Raw genomic sequence first — 16,656 nt, 5'->3', positions numbered from 1 at the left:
AAAGTGAGCTCTGTGTACTTCGTCATCGAAAATCATTGAGTTTAACTGGCTAATCAATTTTTAGGCCCTTTCCCTTTGTGTTCTGTTTAATCAACAAAAATAAATTGCCCTGCTACCCTTGAAAGATCTCAGTCAGAGAACAGTGACAAATACGTCACTGGTCCTGCCAAGAGAGCTTTTTGGCAGAAACATCTTAATTGAAGATGATCTACATTCAAAAGTGCTGCTTCATCATTTGTCTGAGGAAGGAAACAGCTGTGTAAGCAGGCTGTGCCACAGCCCATGCAGGCATTGTGTTTGACATTCATCCACACTTCTTATCCACCGGATATTTGTATTTACATGACCTGCCCTAGCCCTTCTTGCTGATGACTCAAGCATCACCTTATGAAGTAGCTGTCCAAAAATTCCCATGACTTATGGGGAGACTGTGTGGGCTGATGAGGACAATGGATCCTAGGTCTTTCTTTTCCTTTTCCCTGGGTTTTACTGACTGGTTCTTGTTCTCTGGGCTTTGGTTAGGAAATAAGTGACAGGATAGTGCTGGAAGATGTGACCTGGCCCTAGTGAACTAGATGGTTTCTCTTGGTTACAAGGAAAGCATCATCAGTCAGGTATGGCCTAATGCCTTTCATGTGTTTGAGTGCAAGGATCTAGTTCTTGCTTTTGTTGTTCCTTTTTGACACCAGGGAAAGCAAAGCAGTGCAGAAAACTCATATTGATGTCATGCCCACGTGATGGGTTTTGGCTTCTCAGTGTAATCTGTGCAGGTGAGGACAATGAGGTTCACAGAACACAGAACCTGGCTCATGAGTGGTGACTCATAAGGGGTCGACTGTGTGGCTAGCATTCTTGGGCTTTGCTCCCCAGCGCCTCAAGAGAAAAGGGCCGTGAAGCAAACCCACGGCTGCCACACTGTATATGTGTGGCATGTCTGTGATCTGAGTCCTGTCTGTGTTTTCCCACTTGTCTTCCCATTTCACTGTATGCTAGAGATTGGAACGCCCCCAACTCCAGTTTCACTGGGCTTCTGGGGCTCAGTGGATGTAAAGTAGGGATGGCTAAAGGTTCCTGCAGGTCCGTGTGCCTGGCACTTTGACAGAGTTCTTTCGGAGTGTCCACTGACTCAGCCCTCACTCCTGTTAACTGCTGTTACCCTCATCTTACACACGAGACTGGGCGATTGGCTCAAGGTCACGTCTGACTGCAGGGAAACCAGTGTTTGTATCCAGCAGTCTGACCTAGCGCCCATGTTCTTACATGTCTATGTTCATTTGATCGTACCCTTGTTTGGTTGGTGTTCCCCAAGTCTTCAGGCACCGAGGAAGCTGTGATGTTGATAACGGGAAAGACTATACACTCAAATCCAAACTACTCCAAAAATTGAAACTTTTTAATATTGAAATAACCCCATGACTAAGCATGTAAGGTATATCTGGTGTGTAAGTGAATTCCATGTTTGGACTTGGGTCCCACCCCAAGATATCTCAACATATATATTAAAATGTTCCCAAATCTGGTGGGAAGGCGGTCGGTGAAGGAGAGACCACTCCAAAAAGCTGAATGCTAGACGTTTGGCACTTCAAGTACAAACATTTTGGCTAATGCTACTCTGTGGGTAGTGATTTTTATGACTTCCCAGGCTGTGTGGGAAAAGCAGGCCACCGATCCCTCAGCCTCAGCTCTCGGCTCTCTTATTATTCCCTAATGTCCTCCGGTACTGGGTTCAAGTCTTGGCTCATAGGCAAGCTCCCTAGCACTGAGCTAAGTCCCTGAAAGTCTCCAAACCCCCAGATGCATTTCTTGATGCCTTATTTCTACTTTGGGTTGGCTTCTTTTGCACCCCTACTGAGTAGTTTTTAATCTTAATTAAACTCGTTTTCTAGTTCTTCTCTTATGTGCACGAGTGTTTTGCTTGCTTGTATTCATGTGCATCGTGTGGCTGCCTTGTGTCTGTTGAGGTCAGAGGAGGGAATTGAGTCCCTGGAGAACAGGAGAAATAGATGGTTGTGAGCAGTCAGGTAGGTGATTGGAATGAACCTGGGTTCTCTGCAAGCGCAGTAGGTGTTCTTAACCACTGAACCATTTCTCTGGCTAATGGTTTATCTTCCACAGGGCTTCCTCAAGTAGATGGGGGGGACATCTGTTCCTGTAGGCGATACCAAAAAGCTAACCCAGTGACATGCAGACTATTCCACAAGCAAAATACAAACATAACAACGAACCAACCTTGGATGAACTCAGGGTATGTTGAGATGCCACTCAGCAACTGCTGAAGAATGCTCTGTAAATCAGGAGAGATGCCCCAGAACAGGGAAATTCTAGCAGATGCCTAAAATCTTACGGAGCCTTTTTGTTGCCCAAGGCTTTGGCTGTTCATCCAGCATCTTTGTTGGTAGAGTGGAAGAATGCCTGGTCAGGTGAGAGGGAGGAACAGTCTCCACAGGTGGTCAGAGGGGAATGTGTGTCTGCTGTGGGTTCGACCCATGCTTCTCATGATGATGGGAAGAACCACAGAGGCATGGTGTCTGGGTACTTCCAAGTAAGCCCTTGGGGGCGCATTTGGCATACTTTTTTTGTCCTTTGCAGGCCCCATTAGATTGATGCGGCTGTCCCCATTTAACAGGCAGCATGTTGCAGGGTGAATTCAGTGCCCACTGTAATTTTAGAAACATGAAAACACATCACAGGATCAAGGACACGTTTCCCTGGCTTGTGGGCTGGGGGTGTTAGTACTTGGCTGCACTTTGGAGCACAGATGCCTCTTTGTTACACGGCTCTTCGCAGCCAGCTGAAATGCACGGGTATGACAGCCTGCCTGTGGTTATTTCTGCACCCTGGGCATTGTCCTCAGAAAACATCGGTCCTGTGACTCTGATGGCACCTGGCTGATGGATGGGGAAACCGAGTCTCAGATCAATGCTTCGGCTTATCCAGGGCCACACAGCAGCCTTGGTGTCAACCAAGACTCCAGAGCAAAGCTCTTGGACACAGTGTCTTTCTGCCTCTGAGCTAAGGACAGCTGGGGAAGAGACGGCAGCATGGGAGGACAGTCATAGGGTCCACGTGCGCTAGAGGCTTTGGTCCCCTCAGCAGCTGTTGTCCAGATGGCTCATCACTTCCTTTTGGCATCAGTCTCTGTCACCTTCTGTTGCTTTCTCAGACCACCCTGGTTGTGAAGGACAGAGACCATTAAACAGCCCCAGGACAGGGCAAGGTGCAGCTCTGCCATCCCACCGAAGCCCTGGGAGTGACCAAGGGCTGAGACAGAGCCTTGGTAGTGTGAATCTCATATGCTTGGTCACAGGGCAGGCAGGCAGGGAGTTGGAGCACGTGTCTGTGAGGGCTAGTTGCTGCCTAAGGTACACTCACGTGCCCACACCCTCTGGCTTCCCGTGCCCACCTGGACATTTCTGGAATGCAGTTTTGCTATCTCCAGTGTATTTTTCCTCTCCAGGTTTTCTGTTCTGCACTCTGCCAGCAACCTGGGGGGGTGGGAGTTTCAGAGCAGGATTGGATTCTTTTTTTCCTCAGGCCTGGAACTGTTTTTCTATTACTTGTATATCTGAACACCTGCTGAGCTGATGAGCTTTGCAAATGTCACTTGACTATTGGGAGGGAGCTGTGAGGGATTCTCGGGAACACACCGTTCCTGCTGCCTTGCAGGGTTGGGGGAGTGTGGGGCACGCTCCAGCCCCAGCCCCCTCAGTGAGGGATATGGATACCTTCCCTCCTTGGGGCTGACATAGGTGTGTGCCATCTGCTGTGCATCTTTCTGGCTCCCGCAGTTGTACCTCAACTTTGGGGCTCCAGTGCAAATTTGACCTTTTTCTTCCTGCGTTTCTCTTCTCAGAAAAATGCAAGTATATGCCAAATTTGGGGTGGAATCTTGTGGATTTCAGATACTGTTAAATGTAGAATCCTGGACACTTCCCACTTTTGCCTCCATCCCATGTGCCCCTGTAATGTGTCCTAGGAACTGGGCTCTTTCTCCTCTTGTCCTATAATTGAGAGCAGATACAGAAATTTGAACTCGACGTTATCTGCCTTCTGTCTGTCATTGTTGTCCATCACAGACTAGACAGGAGAATATATAGCATACTCAAAGAGGTGACTAGAGTATTGGATAAAGGTGGTTGTTGGGTTATGAGAGGCAAGAAGTGGGAATGAGGGACTTGGGGCTTGTGGGAAATTATAGTTCATCCCCTATAACTGAAACAGAGGGCCTGGTGGCTTGAAAGAAGTGACGTGATGGTCAGACTCCAGGTGACCAGCAGGAAGGAAACAGGATCAACTGACTTCCCTGTCATGGCTTCTTCTGGGCTTGCACAGGGGCTGGGGAAGGGGGGCTGCCTTGGGAATAGATCATTGCTGACAAAGGCAAGACAGAATATTTAGCACACTAATTTTGGTTTCTATCTATCTATCTGTCTGTCTGTCTGTCTATTTATTTATTTATTTATTTATTTATTTGAGACAGGCTCTCACTATGTTCTCAATAAGTTCTGCACTAGCTGGTCTGGGACTTGCTATGCACACCAGACTGGCCTTGATCTTATAGAGATCCACCTGCCTCTACCCCCCCAAGTGCCAGGACTAAAGGTGTATATCATCACACCCAGCTCTTGTAGATCATTAGTAACCCATGTCCTATATTTGTATGTTACACTTGACGATGCAAGGAGGGCATTTTGTCCACCTTTTAACTACATTTCCTGGGATCTGGTTGATGGGGAAATTGCTTAGGTTGTGTGCAAGGGGAGTTGTGTAATTCTGACCATGTTCAAAAGCTTCTTGGGTTGTGTTGCTTTGAATCCAGATGTCAAATTTTGTTGTTGTTGTTTTTTTTCCTTTGTATTGTTTACTCTTCTTCTGCTGTGTTAAAACACCATGACAAAGGCAACTTATAGAATGCAGGAGGCATGGAGGTTTTCACAGAGAAGCAGTAGAGGAATGTGGAATGTTATGCACATAGGGTTGTCCCTTCAAGGAAAAGAATGCTCTACCTGTCACCTGTCCAGAAGGCGGGAGCAGATGTGTCTGGGACCTTTGCTCTCTCTTGGCAGATAAAGACTTTCTGGATCTTTCCTAGACCCTTATCCTTAAATTTATTTTTCTCGGTCAGTCTATAGAACCTGTCTTTATGGACTTTACAAAGAATTTCTATGTAGTAATGCCAGATCTGAGTTTGTCTTATTTTTTTCCTCAAAGGGATTTATGTCTGCTTTGTTGTGCACATGGGATTGAGTTAATTTTCACCAGAATAATGTTCACCAAGTTGTGTTGTTCCTAACTATGCCTCAAATAAGCTACCCAGGGTCAGACTCCAGAAATTTGAGCTAATACTAGCTGCTGAGCCCCATTGAACTGAACTGCCTTCTTGCTTCCTGTGATCATGTCTCTGCCTGTGTGGGTCACAGAAACCCTCACAGCTACAGCCCCACCAGGAGTCAGGACCTCTGCTTATGCTGTTCTTGATAGAGATCCTATATTTGACCATACCCAAGTCTGGCTTTTCTGAACATTTTAAAAATTAGGCTTCAACTTATGCTTGGTTTGCTGGGTGGTTGTAGCAAGAACGCGGCTATGTCAGTTACTGATCACCCCCACGGGCTATAACTGATTATCTTTGCTATCCGATGACTTACTCTCCCTCCTTCCTTTGGCTGGGTCCTGGACCTGCCTATAGCAAGACACTGTCCCAGTTCGGTGTTTCCTGTTAGTAGTTTTCTATCCATTGACCTCTCACCCTACTCTTGGGCCATGAATCCCCAGCTGTCTGTATTCGCAGCTGAGCCCACCCCACCCCTTACTCAGCAAGGTTGATATCTGTCCACTGCTGTCACCCTGGATGAATCTGCTTGCCTTAACCATTTAAGAAACATGTACAAATAATATTTTTAAACACGTTACCCATTTGAAATCAGTGGGTTGTTGGGATTCTCTGGTCCAGCCTGACCCCAAACTGAGAGCCATGTGGAGCTCATTACTCACTGCAGGGGCCTGCCAACCCACTTGCAGGCTGATTCTCAGTGAAAAGACTCCTAGGCTTGGTTTCAGGACTGAAATCTCACTTTACTTTGACTTGTTTGTCTCGATTCTTTGATATTTGTTCCCTCCTTCATTAAGAGACTGTACACTAAGCTTTCAAAAATCCTAGTTATGTTAAAATAGTGCACATGCATTATCTTCTTGCTGTTTGAGTTCGTTATTAAGTGTTGGGGCTTCCTATGTTGGCTACTGGCCCTGAGCTCTTAGACTAGGGTCACCCTCCTGCTTCAGTCTCCCAAACAGCGGGGACTACAGTTATGTACACCAGGCCTGCCTTTTCTTGCAGTCTTTCATAGGACTCTGATCCTGGTTAGATCCATGTGACTGACACCAGGATGCCGTTCCTCCAGAAGGTGGAATTAGGGTGATGTCACTAGGGTGTGCTCTCTGTGACTCGCATTGCTCAGAGTTCTAGGTTGCTTGGCTTCCAAGTCTCAGCCCTTAGTTTTTCCCTTCTCTTGCTTGCCCTTGATAGCTTTATGGACATGTCAACTGAGACAGCTTTGTACGTGATGTTTTTTTCTCTTTTTTGCTTGTGGAATGTAGTATGTGGGCGTTGGGGAAGCTGTTTGTCACTCAGAGCCTTTTCTTTTGAACTTGTAGGTTGACGGCTGAATTCTGAATGTTAACACTGTCCGAAGCTTGACCTCTGCATGGTGAGTAGTTATATTCTTCTATATGCTGGCTATGTGCCTCAAAGGACTTTCTAGGGGCAAATTTCTAGCCCCAAATTAATGTTTTGTGTTAATCAGTTCTCATCCCTTATCTTTCCTTCTAGACAGTTTTCCTCGATATTAAAAAACAAAACAAAACAAAAAACCAATAGTGATTCTGTATGGTCAAGACAGCAGCAGTCATTTGATTTGTATGGTTGCCTGAAGAATAGTTCGGAGAGGACTAAAGGAGTTAAATAAGTTCTAAGTATAAATATTTCTCTAAAATGATCAGTATTCTTTTGGGTCATCATAATCTTCTATGAAATGAACAGGACTTCATTGTTAAGTGTCACTAGATGTTGGTTTGGAGATTTTCATGGTGGTCTTGTAGCTGTTTTCAGTTGGTGAAATACCTAAGCACAATCCAAGAACCTAAACAGCATTTACACTGCCTGGGGCTGATCTCACCTCCCCACATCTCTTAGACCAGGTCTCCCGATGGGGCTCAGGCTGGTCTAGAACTCAGTCCTGCTTGGTCCAGTTCTCCATGTGGATTTGCAGGAGTGCTGTGCTCTGAGGTCCTTACTTGCATTTCAGAGTATGCCTCCTCCTCCTCTTGTCCTCTCGGGATTGCATTTGTTCTGTAGTATTTGCACAGTATACATTACATTGCTGGTGTTGTCGAATGGCCCCTTCACGTGCTCCATTGTCCTCCAAAGTCCTTATAAAGACGTGAGCTATTAATTTCCAAACTGGGGACCTGCAGCCAGGTATGGTGACACATGCTGAGTCCTAGTGACTCAGGAAGCTGAGATAGTAGGATTGCTTGAGCCCAGGAGCTCAAGGTGAACCTGGGAGTCAAGTGTACAACTGTGTTGAATGAATGGATAAAAATTGGGCAAGAACGTTGCATAGACAGTGGTGTAACGTCCCTTTTAAATTATTAATGATGGATGCTGTCAGTCCATTTATCCATCACCAGAGCCCTTAAACAGTTTTTATCCACATGACTGTAAAGCCATTGATGATCTAGGTGATGATAAGTGTGATCTTTCCTTTACTCTTTGGTGGTATTTTGTTTCCACTACTTGCTGTGCATTTATTAAGTGGTTGTCTAAAGAAGAACTTATGTCAAATTTTCTTTATTTTAATTTGTATGTGTGTTTCCAATGTGTGTCTGCAGTGGTCATAGGATAATTTTGTGGTATTTGCAAATCAGTCGAGGAGAGCAGCAAGTAGGAGCAGACAGTGACGAGGATGGTGATGATGGAGCATTCAGACAGGCTCTGGGTTCATCTTGAAGGTAGATTTTTACAGATTTGCTCTGCACGGGGCAGAACTGACCTAGGCCCTTTCTAGCCAGTCAGCAGGTAGAGACAGAGGAGGAGTGATTGTTAAGTTGTAAGCTAAAATTGTCCCTGGTGGAGTAGTGTGCTGGCTAGCTTTATGTCAACTTGACATAAGGCATAGGAGGGAACCATGGCTGAGAAAATGCCTCCTTATGATCATGCTTGTGGAACATTTTCTTGGTTAGGGATTGATGGGGAGAGCCCTCCCTGCTGTGGGTGGTTCTATCCCTGGGCTGCTGGTCCTAGGTCCTATAAAGAAGCAGGCTGAGCAAGCCTATAAGTAGCAACCCTCCATGGCCTCTGCATCAGTTCCTGCCTCCAGGGTCCTTCCCTGTTTGAGTTCCTGTTCTGACCTCTTCAGTGATGAATAGCAAGGGTGAAGTGAAAGTTAAATAATAAACCTTTTTCTCCCTGAGTTGCATTTGGTCATGGTGTTTCATCACAACGATAGAAACCCTGACTAGGACAACTAGTTATCTCTTTGACTTGGCGACTAGAGCCTGTACCTTTAGCCCTTCAACTCTGCTGAAGCTGACAGGCCTGGCAGCTGACATCTTGAGGTGTTGTTGCACCTTCTTCCTTAAGGACAGAACTCTTACCCCTCTCTATACGAATGTGTGTGAGGGTGCGGGCTGACTTATCTCTGACCAGGAGTTTTCTGTGCTTTTACTTTTCAAAGTAAGCAGACTTGCATTTTTCCTCTTAGATGGTGCTCAACTCATTGCTCCTATGTTGTTAAATTATTATGGATGGCTATGGAATTCTTTATGTGAGAAAAATGAAACAGACTTCAAACATAAAAGACTCTTCTTCCTTAATTGCATCTTAATGCAATAAAAACCAGAGTGATTATTTAAAAATGGCAGAAGAAAAGAATTAAAATAGTAAAATTGCTTAGCAAAGATTCTGTTTCATAATGCATTTCAATATAATTGGTATCATCATATGTAATTAACAATCTTTCTTTGAAGCATGAAGCTTAAAGTTTGGGCGGAGTGGGACCCTCCGTAGGACCTGGTGATGCCCTAATTCATCCCGGTGGTGGCACTTTTGAATCTGCACTGGCTGTGGGTTGTTGCCACTGTCCTTGGCTTTCTGTGTTGGACAGAAAGAGTTACAGATGTGGACAAAGCATCCTTCAGCATTTGCGCAGCCGCCACAGGTGCCTGGTTTGTCAGAGGAGGCGGGGAATGGCTTCACCCAGCTGTGGCACCAACTGAAGAGTTGGTTGGCTCAGGGCTTGTCACTCCAAATCTGCTTGACAGTCCCTTTGGGTAATTTTTTACACCTGCCCCATAACCTGGCACTGTGGGCCTTGTGATGAAGAGGAAGGAGTAGGAGTCCAAGGAAAAGTGCCGTGGGGGAATGGATGGGAATGCATTCCCTGCACGGAGCCTCAGTCCTCAAGTCGCACCCTTAGAGGTTAGAGACAAGTGTTGAGGGAGAACAAACCAGGCTGAACTGGGCTGGTGGTAACCATTTCTCTGGCTTATATCCTTGGGCATTCCTTTCTGTCACTGTTCAGTCCATGCAGGCTTCTTCTGTGAGAGAGGTAATGGTGAAAAATTATTTTGGTGGCTCCGAGGGAGCATTTGTGCCTGTGGTGAAGTGAGTCAGTGCCAGCCCACGGGGGAGTTGCCTCCTTGTGAGGAGGTTCGTGCCACAACCAGCCAGCTGGAGCCCTGCAGAAGGGGTGAGGAAAACCATTCCTGCTTAAGAGTTAAAGGTCTCCTCTCTGCAAGTAGGATCCGTAACCCCAAATTCTTCTTTAGATCATCTCTAATTCCATCCATGACGTTATGGTTTCTTTTTGGATGGTTTCGATATTTGGTCCTCTTGCCTTGGGTCCCTAAGTGCTGGAATTACAGTCATGCTCTGCCATGCTTCTTTATTTTAATGATGATGGAACCGAGGCTGGAGCAATGTCTTAGCAGGTAATAGCACTTGCTGTCACAGAGGGCTGGGGTTCATTCCCTAGCACCCCCATAGTGACTCACAACCTTCTGTAACCCCAGTATTCCAGTTCCAGAGAGTGTGATGCCCTCTTCTTGCCTCCTTGGCACCAGGTAGCCATGTGGCACACACACATGTTTGCAGGCAGACACTCATACACGTAAAATAATGATAAATAAATCTTAAAAGATGATGGAACTGAACAGAGACTCAAGAACAGTGGTGCATCTGAATTACGCTGAGCGTGGGAGCAGGAGTGGACAGGCTGTTTGTAGAGATTAGCTGCCATTCTGTTTTCTGGGAAGAGTGGTGGTATTATTAGCAGACCTCTGTCTTTTCCATTGACTCTTTCTGGGGTCTCGGCAGAAAGAGCTGGTATTTCAGGCTTATGAAGGGCTTACTAATGAAAGTTTTTAAATTAATTTTTTAAAAATGTATGTGTGTTTGTGTGCATGTTTGAGGAAGTCAGAGCACAAATTTGCTGGAGTTTCTCTCTCTTGGTTTTTTTCAAAACAGTCTTATTGTATATCTGTACCTGTCCTGGAACTCACTGTATAGACCAAGGTGACCTTGAACTCACAGAGATCTGCTTGCCTGTGCCTCCAAGTGCTGTGATTAAAAGCATGTGCCCCTGCTCTTGGTTTTGGAGTCTGTACTCTTACTTTACAGGGGTCCTTTACAGGGACCAAACTCAGACCATCAAGGTTGCATCTTTACCTGCTAAGACATCTCACCAGCCTCAACCACAACAAAACTTTAAACCCCTGACTTAAGTGTTTGTCTGTGTGTGCGCACACATGCATGTGCGTGGATTTCAGAAGAGGGTGTCAGATACCCTGGTGCTGCAGCCACAGGCAGTGTGAGCCGTACGTGCTCTTAACCACTCATCCATCCGTCTGGCCCACCCCTAAAAAATTGTTTAACAAAAGTGATAGAAGGGAAAATAAGAGCAAAAGAAATGCCTTAACCTGCATGGGCTTCATGCTAGAAAAGAGGAATTGCAGAAACAGTATTGTAATGGGGTAGAAGGGAGGGAAGGAGGACTCTATAGATAAAGGATACCAAAATGAAATTAAGCAAATATGACATTGGCTCTTGTTTAGCCTCTGACTTGATAAGGTAGGGGAAGGTGTTGAGAGGAGAGGAGTCCCCGGGGAGGAAAGAGGTGATCAGCATCACTGACCTGTCAAAATCAAACAGTTGGTGATATTAAGGTTTTTTTTTTTGTGGCCTGTAAAAGTATTGGGATTATGTTGATGAAAAAGGTTGTCTCTTGTAGCACTATCCACTGAGGTATGCGCAGCTGGCACAGTAGCTTGGGGTAGCCGTGAGTGGTAATTCAGTGGGGGAGCTCAGGGAAACAACTGAGTAGATGCTGGATCGCGGGCACACAATCGATTGCTGCTCTAGGCCCTTGAATCTCACCTCACAGCTACAACTCACCCTTGGAATGAGTCCTATCTTAGCATAGGGTTCTAATCTCCGGGCTGTTCAGAGTTCACTGTGTTTCCTCTGGCTTTCCCACCCAGCTGCTTGGTTAAGTTGATGGCTGCATGGCCTAGGCGCTGTTCATTAATGTCCAAGGTCTACGGGGACCTTTGGATGGACATTTAAAGAGGGAAGAGTTCCCCTGGCTCCTCCGTGGGCCAGTGTTGCTTTATCTTAGGGACTTTTACTTTTTACATTGCTGGACATTGGGCAAAGGCCTCGCATGTGCTAGGCTAGTTCTACCACTGAGCGACACCCTCAGTTTTTCTTTTTACTTCATTGATTTTTTTTTTTTTTGAAGTTTTGAGACTATCTCATTCAGTTGCCCAGGCTAGCTTTGAGCTAACTTTGATCCCAGGCAGGCTCTCAACCCAGGACCCTATCTTATCTTCCTGAGTATCTTGGTTAGAGGCCTGTGCCTCCAGGCCTGATTACAGCCCTTCCAAGGCCCTCTGTGCTTATTTCGCTATGGAGAAGCTTAGGTGTGGGTGGGAGGCAGGTGCTGGAGGAAGAGCTGTTAGGAGCAGCTGTGGCCGAGGACCTGCTTCCTGCACAGAGACAGTGCGGCACTTCCAGGAAGTACCTTGGACCTGTTTTTTTTTTTTTTTTTCCTGGGACAGAAGAGAGAAGTACTATGGCTACTGGAGAAGATTTAGGGTGGGTGACCCCTTTGAGACAAAGGGACATGTGGGGATTCCCATTATGTCAAGATAAAGAAGTGTCTTGTATGTTGCAGCTGGGAGTGAGGTTGAATCTTGATGCCGTGAGTGAACACCAGTGGGCAGCAGTGTTCGTGGAAGCAAGGTAGTCCTGTTTCCCATCTGCACACTGTTCATGAACAGCTGCGCCCTTCACCCATCGTCATCCGTGTTGCTGCCCTCTTGACCTCTCAGCAGCTGCAGTTACCCGCAGGAGACACACACAAGACTGTGCCCATCAGTATTCCCCTACGGAAGGGATATAGGCTATGAGTGGCTGGTGAGGGAGCCTCATAGGGCCCCTCCCTTCCAAAGATAGATACTAATGCTTGCCGGGCAGGGGCTTGTAAGGTTCACTCTTACCAGAGGATAGTGTACAGTTGCTGGGTAGGGGTGTGAGGGCCTTCCCCTTCCTTCAGGATCTGAGCCGTTAATGATTATTGGGAGAGCTGTTTTCTTCAGCCATGTGCCTGCCCGTAAGTCGCCTACTCCCCCATAAGGAACCTAACTAACTCCATGTGTCCACCTGAATTGGGTGGAAATAGTTGTTTGGTCTGTCCCCGATGTCCTGTCTGTGCTGAGTAGACATTTATTTGTCTTCCTAGGAAAAGTTCACAGCACAGGGAAGAAGAGGCAGAGCTAGGGACCAGGCTGGCTGGCCAACGAAGTCTTCCAATATCCCCAGCTTTCTGCCTTCTGAGCCTGCCTGTTTATGCCTGCCTGTGAGATGTTTGCATCGGTTTAGTGACTCTGTGGGGAGCTCTCCTCTACATAGCGTACCACCTCACTCCAAACTTAGTCCACTCAAGAAAAAAGAGGGAGTTGTGGCAATTGGCGGGTACTGAGAACAACCAGTGTCTTGTTCAAACGCAAAAAGACAGCTACTATGTTTTGTGATACTGGCTTTGTGATTCTTCTCTTATGTCTGTCGTAGTTAATTTTTATTGCTTGACACAGTCTTTGACATACCTGGGAAGGAGGGGATCTCAGTTGAAGAATTGCCTCCGTCACACGTGCCTGTGGGCATTTTTTTGATTGCTTATTGATAAGGAATGGCCCAGCTCTCTGTGCACAGTGCCACCTCCAGATGGCTAGGCCCCAGGCTGTGTATAAAAGGTAACTGAGCAAGCCTGGGGAATAAGCCAGGAAAGAGTGCTCCTCCGTGGCCTCTGCTTCTGTTTCTGGAGCCTGTTCTTAACTCAGCTTCCCTTGACGATGGACGGTAACGCATTGTATCATTGGGTCTCCAGATCTAGGCTACTTATTATAACATTACTTGTGTTTACCTTTTCAAGTGGGGACACTGCAAATGGTCATGGAGAAGCTCCTCCAGAAGTAGAGGCCAGAGTTCTCAGGGAGGCAGGACTGGACTCTGGCCCCACTAGGATAGAATTTGAGGACTTGCCAGCCTGTCTGATAGAGGTCATCCATTCCTTCTGAGAGCTTTTCTCTCTGAAAGTAGAGGTGTGAGAGACAGGGGAGCTGTGGCTGGGGTCTCTGTGGGGTCAGGAGTGCTCACTTACAGGACATCTCTGTGGCCAGCTCTTTCCTTAGGCTTTTCCCAGAGGCACTGCTAACTTAACTCTGTCCAGTCACCTCAGCCAGTGTGGCTGGTATGTCTCACATGTTTCCATTGGGAACTCTCTTTGTTTTGTTGTTGTTGTTTTCCTGAGACAAGGTTTCTATGTGTAGCCCTTGGCTGACCTGGAACTAGGTTGGTAGACCAGGCTGGCCTCGAACCCATAGAGATTCACCTGCCTCTGCCTCTGGAGTGCCAGAACTAAAGGCGTGCGCTACCATGCCCAGCTCATTGGGTACTCTTATAAGATGAGTACAGTGATGGTTAATTTTATGTGTTCGCTTGCCTGGCTACTGGATGCCCGGGTATTTGACCAACCATTCCAGGTATTCCCAGCAGTGCTTCTGGATGAGATTTAACAGAGGTGAGAGAATTAGTGAAGCAGATTGCCCTCTAGTACGGAGGGCTCATGCAGCCAGTTGGAGGCCTGCATGAAATTAGTGGCTGACACCCCACCCCCACCCCAGCAGGGACAATGTCTCCTGCTTGAGTGTATCGGGCCTGTCATTTTCTCACTTGCCTTTGGGCTTGGGCTGGAATTAGCATTGCTCTCCCGAGTCTACAGTTTGCTCATTGTGCTCATTGCAGATCTTCAGACATGTCAGACTATATAATATCATAAACTAATTCCTTGCAATAAGTCTCCTCATGTAGACTGATGTGCATGTGGTGTGGGTTTATTTGCATGTCAGTGGTAGGTCCTGTTCCTCCTGAGGACCCTTACGGGGCCCACCCTGGGTGACTGTCCGTCTACTCATTGCTCAGGTCGGCAATCATCTGACCAGTGTTCCTGTGGGAACTGCATGATTTTCCATTCACTTTCACTGTTCAGGCAAACAGGAACTCATATTCTCATGTTCCTCCTCTGATTCGAATTTTTGTTTAGTGATGTTATGAAGATTTCTTGGTATTTTTCTGCTTTCTTCATTTTTTTCTCTCTCCCTCCATTGGCTTTTCTTATTTTATTTCAGATTCAAAGTAGTCCTAATACAGCTAATAAATGTAAGACTTGGGACGATACAGCCTGGTGGACAGAACATTTGTTATGCAAGCGTGAAGACCTGAGTTTGGCTCCCCAGTATCCAGGAAGACACCTGACATCGACTGCTAGCCTTTGCACATGCATGCACAGGTGTGCACATGCTAACACACTCCCGTGCGCACACCACCTCCACCTCCACCTCCACCTCCACCTCCACCCCCACCCCCACCCCCACCCCCACCCCCACCCCCACCCCCACCCCCACCCCCACCCCCACCCCCACCCCCACCCCCACCCCCACCCCCACCCCCACCCCCACCCCCACCCCCACCCCCACCCCCACCCCCACCCCCACCCCCACCCCCACCCCCACCCCCACCCCCACCCCCACCCCCACCCCCACCCCCACCCCCACCCCCACCCCCACCCCCACCCCCACCCCCACCCCCACCCCCACCCCCACCCCCACCTCCACCTCCACCTCCACCTCCACCTCCACCTCCACCTCCACGCCTGCACACACACTCATAAATACAAAGGTAACATTTATATCCTCAGTCTTTATATAAGATTTTAGCAAAATGGCCACAGCTCTCACAAACCCATTTCAGAAAGCCAGAGGATTTTCTTACAATTACATACTTTTTTCTTTAACCTCCGGCTTTATAGATTAAAAAAAAAAAAAAAAAAAGTTTTTTAACAGTATTGTTTTAACTTCATTCTAGAGCCCATGTTTTCCCATTGTTTCTGATAATCTATAGGATGTCTGTCACATATGTCTTCAGGTTTTGGTGGGCTGTCTGACATGGTTTGGTCACTGCTTTGAGGCCTGCCACTGTCCTTGTTCCATTTCTCATTTGGGTGAATGATTATTTCCCAGTGTTATGTTGGGGACACTATCTGTCTTCACCCATGAGGACATAGTTTTTACACTCTCAGTGACTGTCCAGAATCCCAGACTGTGCTATGTTTTACCTATATTTTTATTCTACATCTAAGCTGAAGATGAATTTGTAAGTTAGGCCTCATAAGCAAGTAACCTGAGCTCCGAGCAACTCCATCATCTGCACTTTCCCCTCCCACAGTCAACAGCATCTATCCTTTCACTCAGAGGACGTATTTCATAGCTCGTTTGGAACATAGGAATCACCAACATTTCTGCTTTTATTCTTTGGTACCACTGTGTAGTGAAATAGTGCTGTAATACTGTGACAGTTGCTCAGATAACAGAGAAAGAATATAGATGGCTGCTGGATGGGTAGCATCTACAGTGTGGATACACTGGACAAAGGGGTGATTCGTATCCTGTGTGGGGCATAGCAGGACAGAGTCAGGGGCATGGGATCTCATCAAGCCACTGAGAAAGATGCATACGTTACTTATTGATGGGGTCTTCCATTTGCTATGTTTGGACCATGATTGACTATAGGTTTCTGGACCCAAGGTGAAACACTTGGTAAGAGAGGATTCCTGTATGTCTTTATTTTCTTTGCCTTCACTGTTCCTTTCAGTTCACATTTAATCATTGCCTGGTTTTTCACTCAGTAATGTCTGTAAATACTGCTTTTGTTTACTTAGTCTGTGATGAAATGAAAGTTTTGATTTAGAGGCTCAGTGTGCTCCTTGGAAGAGGTCATGAACGAATCTGAGCACAGGACGGATGGGATTATGCTTGATGCTTGTGCCTAGATGTCTGGATCATGGGGTTCATTCAACCCGAACTTAACATGACTTCACTAGAAAGCAGCCAGAGGCTTCATTGGCTTTTCAGCTGCAGGAATTTCAGTGAATGTTGGGCTTAAACAACCACAACAAAACCATGAAATCATCATCCAGTAAGTCTCAGATGCAAGCAATGAAGCCCCATTTGCCTTTCCTTCTTTCTAGTGGATACCTTCCA

General features: G+C 46.7%; 1 protein-coding gene across 2 annotated transcripts in view; it reads left to right on the top strand.

Moving 5' to 3' along the window:
* The window catches only part of Tiam1 (TIAM Rac1 associated GEF 1), a 350,431-nt gene that overhangs the window by 72,614 nt on the left and 261,161 nt on the right, over positions 1-16,656 (top strand). The window contains exon 2 of one of the 2 annotated variants that reach the window (XM_060370703.1): positions 6,655-6,707. The exons of the other annotated variant lie outside the window; for it this stretch is intronic. The gene's annotated coding sequence lies outside the window, so the exon portion shown is untranslated. The remainder of the gene's footprint in view (positions 1-6,654; positions 6,708-16,656) is intronic. 2 annotated transcript variants of the gene reach the window in all.

The sequence above is a fragment of the Meriones unguiculatus genome, chromosome 17 (assembly GCF_030254825.1).
Source record: "Meriones unguiculatus strain TT.TT164.6M chromosome 17, Bangor_MerUng_6.1, whole genome shotgun sequence".
In the NCBI taxonomy this organism is placed as follows: Eukaryota; Metazoa; Chordata; class Mammalia; order Rodentia; family Muridae; genus Meriones; species Meriones unguiculatus.
Note: the sequence above shows the minus strand (reverse complement) of the source record. Positions and strands in the feature narration are given on the sequence as shown.